The sequence below is a fragment of the Meles meles genome, chromosome 10 (genome assembly GCF_922984935.1).
Source record: "Meles meles chromosome 10, mMelMel3.1 paternal haplotype, whole genome shotgun sequence".
Classification (NCBI taxonomy): Eukaryota; Metazoa; Chordata; class Mammalia; order Carnivora; family Mustelidae; genus Meles; species Meles meles.
The window spans coordinates 103203984-103219552 of record NC_060075.1 but is presented as its reverse complement, the minus strand read 5'-3'; the positions used below and the strand labels follow the sequence as shown (position 1 = coordinate 103219552).

The 15569-nt window shown below is 37.9% G+C and overlaps 1 non-coding gene and 1 pseudogene across 1 annotated transcript; one reads left to right on the top strand and one right to left on the bottom strand.

Annotated features, from left to right (window-relative positions):
* LOC123951566 overlaps nt 1-15569 on the top strand; it is a 37610-nt pseudogene that overhangs the window by 3731 nt on the left and 18310 nt on the right.
* On the bottom strand, nt 7139-7329 carry LOC123952433. Its single transcript, XR_006820666.1, has one exon. It is a non-coding gene; the product is annotated as a U2 spliceosomal RNA (small nuclear RNA).

Here is a 15569-nt window from a genome sequence, read left to right as displayed (position 1 = left end):
GCTCGAAGTCCAGAGTCAAGGTCCTTGGTCCACAATCTAGGTCCAATATTGAGGGCCAGGTATAAATTCCATGTCCAGGGTCATATTCAGACCCAGGTCAAAGGTTTAGGTTCAGTGTCCAGGTCTAGTAGTTTTGAAAAGCAGGATTTATTTACACATTTCTTTTAAAAGAAACTACCTATTTAGTGTTTGAGGAAATTGTGATGAATCCAGGCAGTGTTTGTGAACAGAATCTGAGAGCCACATATTGTTTTCAAAAATATCTTTTTATTTTAAATCAGAGCAAGTATAGTGAACTGAGTAAGTATTTATGTAGATGGGTACATAATCATATATTGTTCTCAAATGTACCTTCTTTTTTTTTCTGGTGTATCTTCTTAATATTAGTTCAAACAAGGTATCAAGGCAGTATTTGTGAAAATAAGTATAAGCAAGTTCAGTAGCATACATTATTCTTACGTTTTTAGTAGGAGGGGCACCTGGGTGGCTCAGCCAGTTAAGCATCTGACATGGATTTGTAATTGATTTGACCTGGGCTTTGAACTGAAAGACCTAGACTTTGAATCTATTCTTAGTACCATGGTTGTGATTGTTGTAACTGTTCCTCTTGCTTTGGACCAGGAACTAAGGCCTGGACCTTAGACCTGGGACTGGACCTAATCTTGGACATGAACGATGAACATGAAATTTGGATCTGGAACTTCTCTGTTCCTTGGACATAGTCTTAAACTTGAAATTAGACCCATACTTTGCATCTGGAGACTGGGCTTAGAATTAGACTTGGACTTAGGCTTTAGACCTGAATGTGGGACATTTGCACCACAATTTGACCTAATTGGAAACCAAAGATTTACTAAACTTAATATATACATATTATACTGTAAAAAGATAAAATTAATATCTAAATTAACTTTAACATCTGCTGAAATGCTCCAAATGGTAAGTTTTCATCAATATGGACCTTAATCTGTATTGGAGCTCAAATTAGAGTTATACCTAGGGAATCCCACTAAATTTAAATAAGTCATGCAATACCTGGGGTTCTCACTAAGTTTGCATAAGGTACCTGCTATAATCTTAAAGGAGTTGCAAATGTAAAATAGAAGAAACATAAGTATTTCTCACCTTAACAATTAAAACTATTGCCTTGCCTAAGTTCCCCATGGTCATAGCTCTATTTTCTCTCTAATGTCATAGTGGGGATGGAAGCTCTAACCTAATAAATAATAAATTAAGTCTTTGGCACTTAAAATTGCTTTGACAAAACAAACAAACAAAAAAACCCTGTGGATTTGTTCCAACCTATTATAATTGTTAACACAGCCCAGAATAAATTAAAACAACATTTTCAAAGATTGAATCCTATAATATGAAGTCTATTTAGGCCCAGTTTAGCCTGTTATTAAACCAGGAAAGAATGAATGGTGCTCACAATGAATTATTAAATGCCATGGTCCCCTCCATTAAGGTATCTAAAACTCAGTATTACAGAAATTATTAGCTCCATCCAATCAGCAGCTAGTACAGTCACAGATTTGACTAGTATGTTTTGTTCAGGCCCATTTCAATAGTCTCTCATCACCAATTTTCCTTCACCTTAAAGGAACACAATACACCTTAACCTGGCTACCCATGGGGTATCTCAATAATCCATCCAACACCATCTTTTCAGTACCACATACAACTTTCTCCAGGAATGTAGGTATGACATTATATTGATGAATCTTCCTCTGAGGAGCATCATTTGGCATGGTCATTCAGGACATACAAACATTCACAAAGGAGCTCACCAGAAAGGGATGTCCAATACATAGTACAAGGCCTCACCACCTCAGCAAAATTCCTGGCCAATATTTGGTCAATTGAAGTCCACTTCATTTCTCACAATGTCAAGAAACAACTCTTGTCTATGACCTACAATGGACACAGCATCTTCACAGCCTTTTTGGGTTTTGGAGGTAATATATATACTTCATTTACAATTTTACGTAAGACTATTTATTCTGTTACTCACCAATCAGCCCACTTTGAATGGGGACCCCTACAACAAAAGGCTCTAAATCTGTCCAAATTGTAATATAACAGGCACTTCCATTAATGCCCCCCGCCCCCAGAAAGCCTTTTATTTTAGAGTTTTACTAACCTTCTCTTCTGCCTCCTGGAATCTATGGACCAACCAGAATGGCCATGTCACCCGTAAACTTCTAATCTCCTATTCCCCATGCTATACCCCAGTAGAATGAAAGTTATTGGCTCCATGTTGAGTCCTGCTAGAGATGGGGGTTTCTCACAGGTCCTGAGCCTGTGACTGTACCCATTTGTCATTATGTCTTGGGTCTTAGAGACAATAGACTGTAGGTTTGGGGTGACCATTGAAACCTTACAAAAATAAATACATTTTTAGGATAAAGTGAGACTCAAACCACATGGTATATTGCCTTTCCAGGAAAAAGTGGCTTCCCCTTGCCCTCAGTCCCTTGCCATATGGCACTGGTGGGAGTCACTCCTCTTCTGGACCCTTTGGTTGCCTGAAGACCCGTCTAGAAACAACTGAGTAAATAAGAAGGGAAGTTGGTATACTTCACAGATAGCACTACCAATATTATACATGATGGAGTCAGCCAGAGGGGTTTCGCTTTAACTGGATGCCCCTGATAAAGTCTAGAATCAAAAGCTTGGCACAATTGGCTGAACTTTAGCACTGGATGCCCTGCCTGGATGCAACAATCAGCCTCATCTTCACATTTTTGTAGATTCTTGGTCATGGTTCACAAACTGACCATTGGATTTAACCAATGGAAAAAAATGATGTTTAGCATGAAGAACTTGGGATTTCTTGCCCCTTACCACCCAAAATGTAAGTTAAGATCATCTACAATTCAAGGCCTCAGAAAGCAATCCTTATTCCCTTCAGTATTTGAGGTATTATTGACAATAGGCAAGACACTCATTTAACTTCTCAGAATACACAATGTCGGGTTCTTGACTTGCCCCTCTTTGCTCTCTCAGTCATCTTCAGGCCACCCTAGAGTCCTTCCCTGCTTTCCATAGAAAGATCTCACTATGTGAATAATAAACCTTTTATATCCTTTTGGTGTGTGTGTGATATCATCAGCCTTGACATCTGAATAAAATTTGTAGGAAATGAACCTGTCCTGACATGAGAAAAGATAAGGTACAAATTGCAGTCAAAGGTAAAATACAAGGTACAAGATTCAGCACTAATTTCCAGTCTAAAATACTGGATAAAAACTGGTCCAAGGTCCATTTTCCGTTTCAGATCAGGGTAGCTCATGGTTCAGGTCTGAGATATGATGTGTAGGTCTCAGGCCATAAGTCCAATTCTAAAGTCTAAATCAGATATAAGATCTAAACATTAGATCCATGTCCAGGTCTGATTTCTATGCCTAAGGTCATGTTCAACGTCTGGTCAGAGAAAGGTTTGAGATTTAGGTTCAAGATCCAGATTATGGTTCAATTTCTAAGTCCAAGGAACAATTTCAGATCAAGATTCAGGTTTAGATCCAAGTACAGGGTCTAGATCAAAGATGCAATTTGAGGTTTGCATCCAAGTTTCAAATACAGGGTTCAATTTCTACTTCTAAGGTCTATGTCCAGGTCCAAGATGTGGTTGAAAGTCCAGATTTAGGTTTCACGACAAGGTGGAAGTTCAGGTCTGAAGTAAGTGTTTCTCTTCCAATACTTAGCATCAAAGTCCAGTCCTAGTGCAGAATCAAACTTTAGATAAAAAATCCTGGTTTAAGATTCATGTTCAAAGTACAGTTCCAAAACCAGGTTCCATGCCCAAAATCAGGTCCAATGAACTAGACAAATTTCATCATGAGGATCACGTCCAGGCCCATATTCACTCTCTACCTACCTATTTACTATATACATCCTACCCCAAACCCAATCATTACCTACTTACTTCCTGTTAAGTCCCTGACCCACAGTGACTTAAAAACTATACTGTGTCCTATGCTACCTAACCACTTACTATACACAACTCACTTCACACCTGCTCCTTACCTACACACTTCTATAACCCTCTCAACCACTCACTTTGGAGTTAAATTATTAGATATATTTAACTTCTAACCACACACATCCATTATTTACTTCCCACCCCACATTCACTCTCTACCAATCTCCCTATGTATACTTACCCATACCTAATCTTTCTCCTCTATCCACTCATTAGTTACTTCCCTCCCCTACAATCTATGCCCATAATATTCTACCTCTCTCCTCACATCCTCTACCTCACACCCACTCATTCCTTACCATTTACCTCATGCCATTTGCTGCCTACACCTACTCACTACCTATCCACTCACTAGTTAATCCCCGACCCATACCTATTCCTTACCAACCATTCATCATCTACTCCCCATTCCATGCTTATTTACTAGGCTTCAACCTCACCTACTCACTAACTATTCCCTACTCTAACTCACTACCAGTTCACACACCACACATTCACTACCACCCTTGCCCTAAACATATTACTTCTTTTAGGTTATCCATGGATAATTGTTTACTTATTCAATAATTATGTATGTATGTATGTACATATGTATCTATCATCCATCCATCCATCCATCCATCCATCCATCCATCCATCCATCCATTTTCCTTGGCAATTTAACAACAAGTTAAGGAATAGCAATTTGACTTTGTTAGTTACTCACCATCTAAAACCAGACCCTCTACCTTGTGATTATTTATTTAAAACTGTCTGTAACTGAACCATGGAGACTTTTGCATATTGGAAAATTTAATGTCTCACACTCAAGAAGTACTCTTTCTTCTCTTATCCCAGTGAGTCTCATACACACACACTCAGAATGTTGGAGAGTCACCTGTTGAACATATTGTGTCCAACAAGTCATCCATACTAAGAAACCTTAATAATTCCATGTTGAAAATTATTTAGTATTAGAATTTTTTTTGTCATGTAGTTACCCATGTTAAAACAAATGATTGTAAAAACCTTCAGGAGTATTCTCAAGCCTGATACCAATGATAAGAGAGTGGAAGAGTCCAGGCAGTCTTTCTGCCTTCCCCCAGGAATTAAGGTTGTTTTAAAGTGGAATAGCTTGATCCAGATATTAAAAATTGATTTTCTTTTATTCTTTTTCCTGGGTAACTATTTTAGAATAAATTTTACGGACTTCCCATGTATGTATGTATTTCCTGAAGGCTTTTCTCAATTAAGTTTTTTATTTTAATTCCAGTATTGTTAACATACATTGTTAAATTCCACATATGAGTGAAATCATATGGTAATTGTCTTACTTTGACTGATCCTGAGGACTTTTTGGACCATGATAAATAGAATTCAGACAATTTAAGAAGATCCAAACTATTAGAGTACAGTTTATCAGAACAGTTGTTTTCTATAAAAGTCATCCCTTTCCTCATAGTTTGTGCAATGCTGACTTGGTGTAAAGTGTTTCTTTTGAACAGCATTTATATAAAAATTTATATAAAAATGTTTTCTTTTGAAAGGGCTTCAAATCATTGTATTCTTGACTCTCAGGCAGATGTTTCTCTGCAAGAAATAATGCATTTTTAAAGTTCAATTAATGTTTGATTTTTATTTATGTAACCTTAAACCTAGAAGGCATTGTTATAGACTCCTAATTTATAGGAATGAGTCCCACGCCCCTTACACCTATTGATAGATTTTATAAAATTAGCCTTATTTAAAAGATGTGTTTTTTTTCCCAGAATGATTTTCTAGAGAAAATTCTAATAGTAGTGATTTAGATCAAAAGTATAAAGCAAGAGTTGAAATAATTCTTTTCAAGTTGAGGAGAACTGGTTTTCTTCACAAGTTGTTCTAAATAACATACATAAGCCCTCTAATTTGGTAAAATAAATCAGGGTTGGTTGCTTTATTCTGCACCTGTTTGGAATCTCTTTATGTGTCCAATAGTTTCGTGATTATTGATTCATTCATCCACTTTGTAATTCATTCACAACACATCTGCTCCAAAGTTTTGTCCCTGAGTTTCAAGTATTGTCATTCCAGGTGTCCCATAGCTCTTCAAATACCCGCCTACCTAGTAAGCATTGATTAAAAGCTGAAAATATAATTTTTCCTTTCTTTTTGATTATTACAAAAAAAACCCCAAAATCTATAGCAGATGATTTCACATAATGTGCACTTACAATTATTTTTTGGTCCACAGTCTATAAAGAGTAAGCGGATATGCAAGTTTCTATAAATTTATACCTTCAAATCACATGAATCTCTTAAATTATTAAAAATTATTATTAAGGTAATATTTTTAATTGACTTAACAAGATGCCAAGATAACAAAGAGTAAATTACAGGTGTTATATTTACCTCAGAAAATTTGAATTTACTTGACTGTTGGGTCACTGAACCTCTTGGTTTTTCTGGAACTAGGATTTTGCTAGGATCTTGGAATTTTAATGCTAAAATCAGGGTGGGTAGTTTCCCATTTTCTCCACTATTGTCTCCTTCTTTCACCTGCCAGGCATTGCCTTGGTGGAGCTCATTCTCAAATCAGCACTGACCAAAGCAATAACTAAGTCAGAGCCCTCAACCCTCTCATCCAGTGGAACCAAACCTAATGTTGCTGACTACAGACCTGTTGTTTCTGTGCAGGAGATTAGTTCTAGACATTTTGGAGCATATGTGGGAGTGTTCATTTTGTTCCCTGCCCTATTTTTCTATCTAATGATTGTATTAGATTCTAATTTGATTCTAACCTTTACAATCAGACTTGAATTTTGGTTTAACTCCTTAACAATCCAGTTCACTGCTGGGAGTAGACAAGAGCTGTTAACACTCCTTAGCTTGTCTAGGCCCCCAAATCCTGCATAATTCCTGCCAATAACTCTGCTAATTAAAAATCTAAACCTCCTCTCTGGACCTCTTCTGCACCAGCTGTGGGCTATGGTCTTGCTCTGGCTGCACCAATCCCAGAAGCTAAGTCACTATTTCCATTTGTCTTCATAGTTAGTTCTGACATCTTGAATTTCTTCTACCCAAGTTGCCTAATTGAATATCTTTCCCTACCTCAATGCTTCTCAAACTTTAAGATGCATAAGAATCTTCTGGTGAGGTTTTTTTTTTTTTTTTTTTTTCTCTCTTTTTTTTTTTTTTTTCTTTACCGTTCCTGGAAGTACTGCAATACCAGGTCGATGCGTGGAGTGGACGGAGCAAGCTCCTATTCCATCTCCCTGTTCCAAAAATCCATTTAATATATTGTCCTCGGATAGAGGACGTATCAGATATTAAACTGATAAGAACAGATACTACACTTGATCTTAGCCAAAAGGCCGAGAAGCGATTCCTGGTGAGGTTTTAACACAGTTTTCTGAGCTCTATCCCCAGAGATTCTGATTCAATAGGTCCAGAAGTGCCCATGAATTTGCATTTCTAACAAGCACACAAGAGAGACTGATACTCTTGGTTCAGGGGACCAAGGTGCACCCTTTGAGAACTGGTGTTTTCAAGTAAACACGGTCTAGAGGGAAGACCTCCCTGTTTCTTCTAAACCCCTATCTAGTTCACTTCTCACTTCATTTTCTTCTTATCTGCTCATTTTGGCTGCTGAGATGCTCCTGTGCCAAAGGACTGACATAAAACCACGGGCCCTGAAGGCTGGGAAGACTGACATCACTGGACATTTTCCTTTGACAATATCCCTTTTCTTCACATAGAGTGAGGTAAAATAGAGCCTATTTTAAATTTTAACTTTTAGTTCACTCTCTAAAGAGGGGTGCACGTTTATCAGATTAAGTCAGCAGCTGAAATAGATTTAAATTCATTCAATGTTCCTGCCTGTTTCCTCAAAGCATTTTTACTGAATTTAACAACGTGAAGTGGGACAAAATGCAGAAATTTGCCCCAAGTAGCTTCCACCTCTGATGCACAGTCTCTTATAGCCTTCATGGATTGAGTTTGAATTTAATAAAATGGATATAAATAAGTCTCCTGAAGTGTTTTCATTTCTCTTCTCAATTTGAACCGTCAGAATGTAAGATAGAGAAAAAATAGCATAAAACTAATATTGTGGAATGGAGGCATGTATTACTAAAAATTCTAGTATTAATGTTATTGGTTATATTGTCAGCTCTGGGGAATTTCAGCCAGGATCTCATCAGCAGTAAAAGATAGGAAACGGCTATGAAGGTTGCTGAGGTAGGATTTCTTGTGTCTCTTCCTGAGGATGGATAAATAGGGACTTTGATGATTTGGGGCTTCTTTTTCATGGTGCATATAGTGGTAAATGTATATATAGATGAGCTGAAAATAGGTTTAAAATTAGAAAAAGAGGTGACTTATTCACTGATTCCTATTTTGAGTGTAAAAGAACAAAAATTCCTAAGTAACTCTGGAGCCAAAGAGGAAATTTAAAAATATTAACATAGGTTATTGAGAAAATAAAGTTAATGAAAAGATTTTGTGAAAACTTACAGAATTTGGTCAAACTCTGTAAACTAAAATACTACTTTTTTTTTGTTTTTTAAAGACTTTATTATTTTTAGGTTCCTACCAAAATTGAGAAGAAGGTTCAGAGAGATCCCTTATGCCCTCTCCTCCATTATCAACACCCCACCCCAGCAGAGTGGTATATTTGTTGCAATTGATTAACCTACATTAATACGTCACTATCACCCAAAGTCCATAGTTTACATTAGGGTTCACTCTTGTACATTCTGTGGGTTTTGACCAGTGTATAATGACATATATTCACTGTTATGGTATCCTAAAGAGTATTCTCAGTACCCTAAAAATCCTCTGTGCCCTGCCTGTTCATTTCTTTCTCCCACCAATCCTGGGCAGCCACTGATGTTTTTACTACCTTTATAGTTTTTCCTTTGCTAGAAAATCATAGAGTTGAAATCATACAATGTATGGCCTTCCCATACTGGCTTCTTTTATGTGGTACTATGTATTTGAATTTCCTCCAGGTCTTTTCACGGCTTGATAGTTCATGTCTTTAAGTGCTGAATAACATTCCATTGTCTACCTGTATCACAGTTTATCTATTCACCTACTGGAGCATATCTTGGTTTCCTCCAAGTTTTGTCAATTATGAATAAAGCTGCTACAAACATCCATGTACAGGTATTTGTGTAGATAAATGTTTTCAGCATCTTTGAGTAAATACCAGAGAGTGCTTTTGCTGATAGTATGGTAAGACTATGTTTAGTTTTATAAGAAACTACCACACGATCTTTCAAATTGGCTGTTATTTTGCATTCATACTACTAATGAATGAAAGTTCTTCTTGCTCCATATCATCACCAATATTTGGTATTATTAATTAATTAGTTAATTAATTGACATTTTGGCCATTCTAGTAGGTATGCTGCAGTATCTCATTGTTTTAATTTGCATTTCCCTGACGACATGACATGAAGTACCAAAAAACATCTACTTATTTTCCATGTGTATATATTCTGTGATGAGATGTCTATTAATATCTTTATCTCATTTTTAATGAGACTTTTTATTGTTTAATTTTAAGAATTTTTTTTCATATTTTTGGTAATAGTTCTTTATCACATATGTCTTTGCAAATATTTTCTTCCAGTCTATGGCTTGTCTGTTTATTTTTCTTGACAGTGTCTATTAAAGAGCAGAAAGTTTTAATTTTAATGATGTCTAGCTTGTCAAATATTTCTTTCATAGATTGTGCCTTTGATGTTTTATCTAAAAAGTCATTGCTGGGTGTCACATACCCCTCCATGAATGGGGAGGAGCAAGTGGGTGGGCAGGTGACCAGGCAGCCATCCTGATAGAGCCTGGGCACCCTTAGAGCCAAGCTGTAGAGTTTTTCCTTGTAACTGGATCTGCCTGGGGTGGGGTGAGGGAGAGTGCTCCTCCACAAGGAGGTGTTCCCCCCGGTGAGGGACCATGCAGCTGTGCAGAGGTAGTTTTCTTCTGAGATCATTAATAGGAACCATTCTCTCATGCCCAGCTGGAAGAAGGACATGAGACTCCTCTTTGACCACTTCATGAAGAAACATGAAGATGACTCCTAGAAACATTTGCCTTCATACAAATGTAAATCAACTTGAAGTATTCAAGACTTCAAAATCTTTTTTGTGACACAAAGCCTGTAAAATAACAAGTGTCATAGCCCCAGCTCTTTCCTAGAAGCCTTAAGGGAGGCCTGGGCCTTGAATATGTGATATTCCATAATCATATTGAAGAAAGGGTAGTTTACATATTTCAAGGAGGTCCTTACCTGCAAGGAGCAGTTGGCTTCCTTCCTGGAGGTTCCATTGCAACCATGATTGATGCTGTTGGTACGTCTGCGATTATAGTTGGGGAGTTGTTATGACTGACAATCTCAACATTAATTTTAAAAGGTCAGTCCCCCTTTGTTCTGTTGTGATAAACAGCCAACTTGATAAAGTTGAAGGAAGGAAATTGTTTTCTGTGATGTTCAAAGCACAGATGAGAAAGCCCTATATATATTCAGAGGCAACAAGTTTATTGGTAAAGCTGGATCCCAAAGTAAGTTTGAGGTAAGAGAGCTCCTGGTACATTCTATACCAATTTGCACTAGGCGCTCTCTCCTCCAGAAGATGCTGCTGGCCCATTCCTTCTTTACTTACCTGCTGTTGAGTTCCCCAGAGGATGAAGCCTGCTAACACTGACCTTCTTGAACAAATCTTCAGAATACAACTCCAAGAGCTCTTTCCACCTTCTAAACTTTTTTTTTTATCTTTCTAAATTTATTTATTTTTTTCAGCGTAACAGTATTCATTGTTTTTGCACAACACCCAGTGCTCCATGCAATATGTGCCCTCCCTATTACCCACCATCTGGTTCCCCCAACCTCCCACCCCCGCCCCTTCAAATCCCTAAGGTTGTTTTTCAGAGTCCATAGTCTCTTATGCTTCGCCTCCCCTTCCAATTTTTTTTTTTATAAACATAAAATGTATTTTTATCCCCAGGGGTACAGCTCTGTGAATTGCCAGGTTTACACACTTCACAGCACTCACCATAGCACATACCCTCCCCAATGTCTATAACCCCCTCCCCCTCTCCCAACCCCAACTCCCCCCAGCAACCCCCAGTTTGTTTTGCGAGATTAAGAGTCACTTATGGTTTGTCTCCCTCCCAATCCCATCTTGATTCATTTATTCTTCTCCAATCCCCCTAACCCCCCATGTTGCATCTCCATGTCCTCATGTCAGGGAGATCATATGATAGTTGTCCTTCTCCGATTGACTTATTTCACTAAGCATGATACCCTCTAGTTCCATCCACGTCGTCGCAAATGGCAAGATTTCATTTCTTTTGATGGCGGCATAGTATTCCATTGTGTATATATACCACATCTTCTTGATCCATTCATCTGTTGATGGACATCCAGGTTCTTTCCATAGTTTGGCTATTGTAGACATTGCTGCTATAAACATTCAGGTACACGTGCCCCTTCGGATCACTGCGTTTGTATCTTTAGGGTAAATACCCAGTAGTGCAATTGCTGGGTCATAGGGTAGTTCTATTTTCAACATTTTGAGGAACCTCCATGCTGTTTTCCAGAGTGGTTGCACCAGCTTGCATTCCCACCAACAGTGGAGGAGGGTTCCCCTTTCTCCGCATCCTCGTCAGCATCTGTCATTTCCTGACTTGTTAATTTTAGCCATTCTGACTGGTGTGAGGTGATATCTCATTGTGGTTTTGATTTGTATTTCCCTGATGCCGAGTGATGTGGAGCACTTTTTCATGTGTCTGTTGGCCATCTGGATGTCTTCTTTGCAGAAATGTCTGTTCATGTCCTCTGCCCATTTCTTGATTGGATTGTTTGTTCTTTGGGTGTTGAGTTTGCTAAGTTCCTTATAGATTTTGGATACTAGCCCTTTATCTGATATTTGTTTGCAAATATCTTCTCCCATTCTGTCAGTTGTCTTTTGGTTTTGTTAACTGTTTCCTTTGCTGTGCAAAAGCTTTTGATCTTGATGAAATCCCAATAGTTCATTTTTGCCCTTGCTTCCCTTGCCTTTGGCGATGTTCCTAGGAAGATGTTGCTGTGGCTGAGGTCGAAGAGGTTGCTGCCTGCGTTCTCCTCAAGGATTTTGATGGATTCCTTTCTCACATTGAGGTCCTTCATCCATTTGGAGTCTATTTTCGTGTGTGGTGTAAGGAAGTGGTCCAATTTCATTTTTTTGCATGTGGCTGTCCAATTTTTCCAGCACCATTTATTGAAGAGGTTGTCTTTTTTCCATTGGACATTCTTTCCTGCTTTGTCGAAGATGAGTTGACCATAGAGTTGAGGGTCTATTTCTGGGCTCTCTATTCTGTTCCATTGATCTATGTGTCTGTTTTTGTGCCAGTACCATGCTGTCTTGATGATGACAGCTTTGTAATAGAGCTTGAAGTCCGGAATTGTGATGCCACCAACGTTGGCTTTCTTTTTCAATATTCCTTTGGCTATTCGAGGTCTTTTCTGGTTCCATATAAATTTTAGGATTATTTGTTCCATTTCTTTGAAAAAAATGGATGGTATTTTGATAGGGATTGCATTAAATGTGTAGATTGCTTTAGGTAGCATAGGCATTTTCACAATATTTATTCTTCCAATCCAGGAGCATGGAACATTTTTCCATTTCTTTGTGTCTTCCTCAATTTCTTTCATGAGTACTTTATAGTTTTCTGTGTATAGATTCTTAGCCTCTTTGGTTAGGTTTATTCCTAGGTATCTGATAGTTTTGGGTGCAATTGTAAATGGGATTGACTCCTTAATTTCTCTTTCTTCTGTCTTGTTGTTGGTGTACAGAAATGCAACTGATTTCTGTGCATTGATTTTATATCCTGACACTTTACTGAATTCCTGTACAAGTTCTAGCAGTTTTGGAGTGGAGTCTTTTGGGTTTTCCACATATAGTATCATATCATCTGTGAAGAGTGATAGTTTGACTTCTTCTTTGCCGATTTGGATGCCTTTAATTTCTTTTTGTTGTCTGATTGCTGAGACTAGGACTTCTAGTACTATGTTGAATAGCAGTGGTGATAATGGACATCCCTGCCATATTCCTGACCTTAGCGGAAAAGCTTTCCATTTTTCTCCATTGAGAATGATATTTGCGGTGGGTTTTTTATAGATGGCTTTGATAATATTGAGGTATGTGCCCTCTATCCCTACACTTTGAAGAGTTTTGATCAGGAAGGGATGCTGTACTTTGTCAAATGCTTTTTCAGCATCTATGGAGAGTATCATATGGTTCTTGTTCTTTCTTTTATTAATGTGTTCTATCACATTGATTGATTTGCAGATGTTGAACCAACCCTGCAGCCCTGGAATAAATCCCACTTGATCGTGGTGAATAATCCTTTTAATGTACTGTTGAATCCTATTGGCTAGTATTTTGGTGAGAATTTTTGCATCTGTGTTCATCAAGGATATTGGTCTGTAGTTCTCTTTTTTGGTGGGATCCTTGTCTGGTTTTGGGATCAAGGTGATGCTGGCCTCATAAAATGAGTTTGGAAGTTTTCCTTCCATTTCTATTTTTTGGAACAGTTTCAGGAGAATAGGAATGAGTTCTTCTTTAAATGTTTGGTAGAATTCCCCTGGGAAGCCGTCTGGCCCTGGGCTTTTGTTTGTTTGGAGATTTTTGATGACTGTTTCAATCTCCTTACTGGTTATGGGCCTGTTCAGGTTTTCTATTTCTTCCTGGTTCAGTTGTGGTAGTTTATATGTCTCTAGGAATGCATCCATTTCTTCCAGATTGTCCAATTTGTTGGCGTAGAGTTGCTCATAGTATGTTCTTATAATTGTCTGTATTTCTTTGGTGTTAGTTGTGATCTCTCCTCTTTCATTCATGATTTTATTTATTTGGGTCCTTTCTCTTTTCTTTTTGATGAGTCTGGCCAGGGGTTTATCAATCTTATTGATTCTTTCAAGGAACCAGCTCCTAGTTTCATTGATTTTTTTCTATTTTTTTTTTTTTTTTTGGTTTCTATTTCATTGATTTCTGCTCTGATCTTTATGATTTCTCTTCTCCTGCTGGGTTTAGGGTTTCTTTCTTGTTCTTTCTCCAGCTCCTTTACGTGTAGGGTTAGGTTGTGTCCTTGAGACCTTTCTTGTTTCTTGAGAAAGGCTTGTACCGCTATATATTTTCCTCTCAGGACTGTCTTTGCTGTGTCCCACAGATTTTGAACCGTTGTGTTCTCATTATCATTTCTTTCCATGAATTTTTTCAATTCTTCTTTAATTTCCTGGTTAACCCATTCATTCTTTAGAAGGATGCTGTTTAGTCTCCATGCATTTGGGTTCTTTCCAGCTTTCCTCTTGTGATTGAGTTCTAGCTTCAGAGCATTGTGGTCTGAAAATATGCAGGGAATGATCCTAATCTTTTGATACTGGTTGAGACCTGATTTGTGACCCAGGATGTGATCTATTCTTCAGAAGGTTCCATGTGCACTAGAGAAGAATGTGTATTCTGTTGCTTTGGGATGAAATGTTCTGAATGTATCCGTGATGTCCATCTGGTCCAGTGTGTCATTTAAGGCCTTTATTTCCTTGTTGGTCTTTTGCTTGGATGATCTGTCCATTTCAGTGAGGGGAGTGTTAAAGTCCCTTATTATTATTGTATTATTATTGATGTGTTTCTTTGATTTTGTTATTAATTGGTTGATATAGTTGGCTGCTCCCACGTTAGGGGCATAGATATTTAAAATTGTTAGATCTTCTTGTTGGACAGACTCTTTGAGTAGGATATAGTGTCCTTCCTCATCTCTTATTATAGTCTTTGGCTTATAATCTAATTGATCTGATATAAGGATTGCCACCCCAGCTTTCTTCTGATGCCCATTAGCATGGTAAATTGTTTTCCACCCCCTCACTTTAAATCTGGAGGTGTCTTCGTGTCTAAAATGAGTTTCTTGTAGGCAACATATAGATAGGTTTTGTTTTTTTATCCATTCTGATACCCTGTGCCTTTTGATTGGGGCATTTAGCCCATTAACATTCAGGGTAACTATTGAGAGATATGAATTTAGTGCCATTGCATTGCCTGTAAGGTGACTGTTACTGTATATTGTCTCTGTACCTTTCTGATCTACTACTTTTAGGCTCTCTCTTTGCTTAGAGGACCCCTTTCAATATTTCCTGTAGAGCTGGTTTGGTGTTTGCAAATTCTTTCAGTTTTTGTTTGTCCTGGAAGCTTTTGATCTCTCCTTCTATTTTCAATGATAGCCTAGCTGGATAGAGTATTCTTGGCTGCATGTTTTTCTCGTTGAGTGCTCTGAATATATCATGCCAGCTCTTTCTGGCCTGCCAGGTCTCTGTGGATAAGTCTGCTGCCAATCTAATATTTTTACCATTGTATGTTACAGACTTCTTTTCCCAGGCTGCTTTAAGGATTTTCTCTTTGTCACTAAGACTTGTAAATTTTACTATTAGGTGACGGGGTATCGACCTATTCTTGTTGACTTTGAGGGGGTTCTCTGCACCTCCTGGATTTTAATGCCTGTTCCCTTTGCTATATTAGGGAAATTCTCTCCAATAATTGTCTTCTATAGACCTTCTGCTCCCCTCTCTCTTTCTTCTTCTTCTGGAATCCCA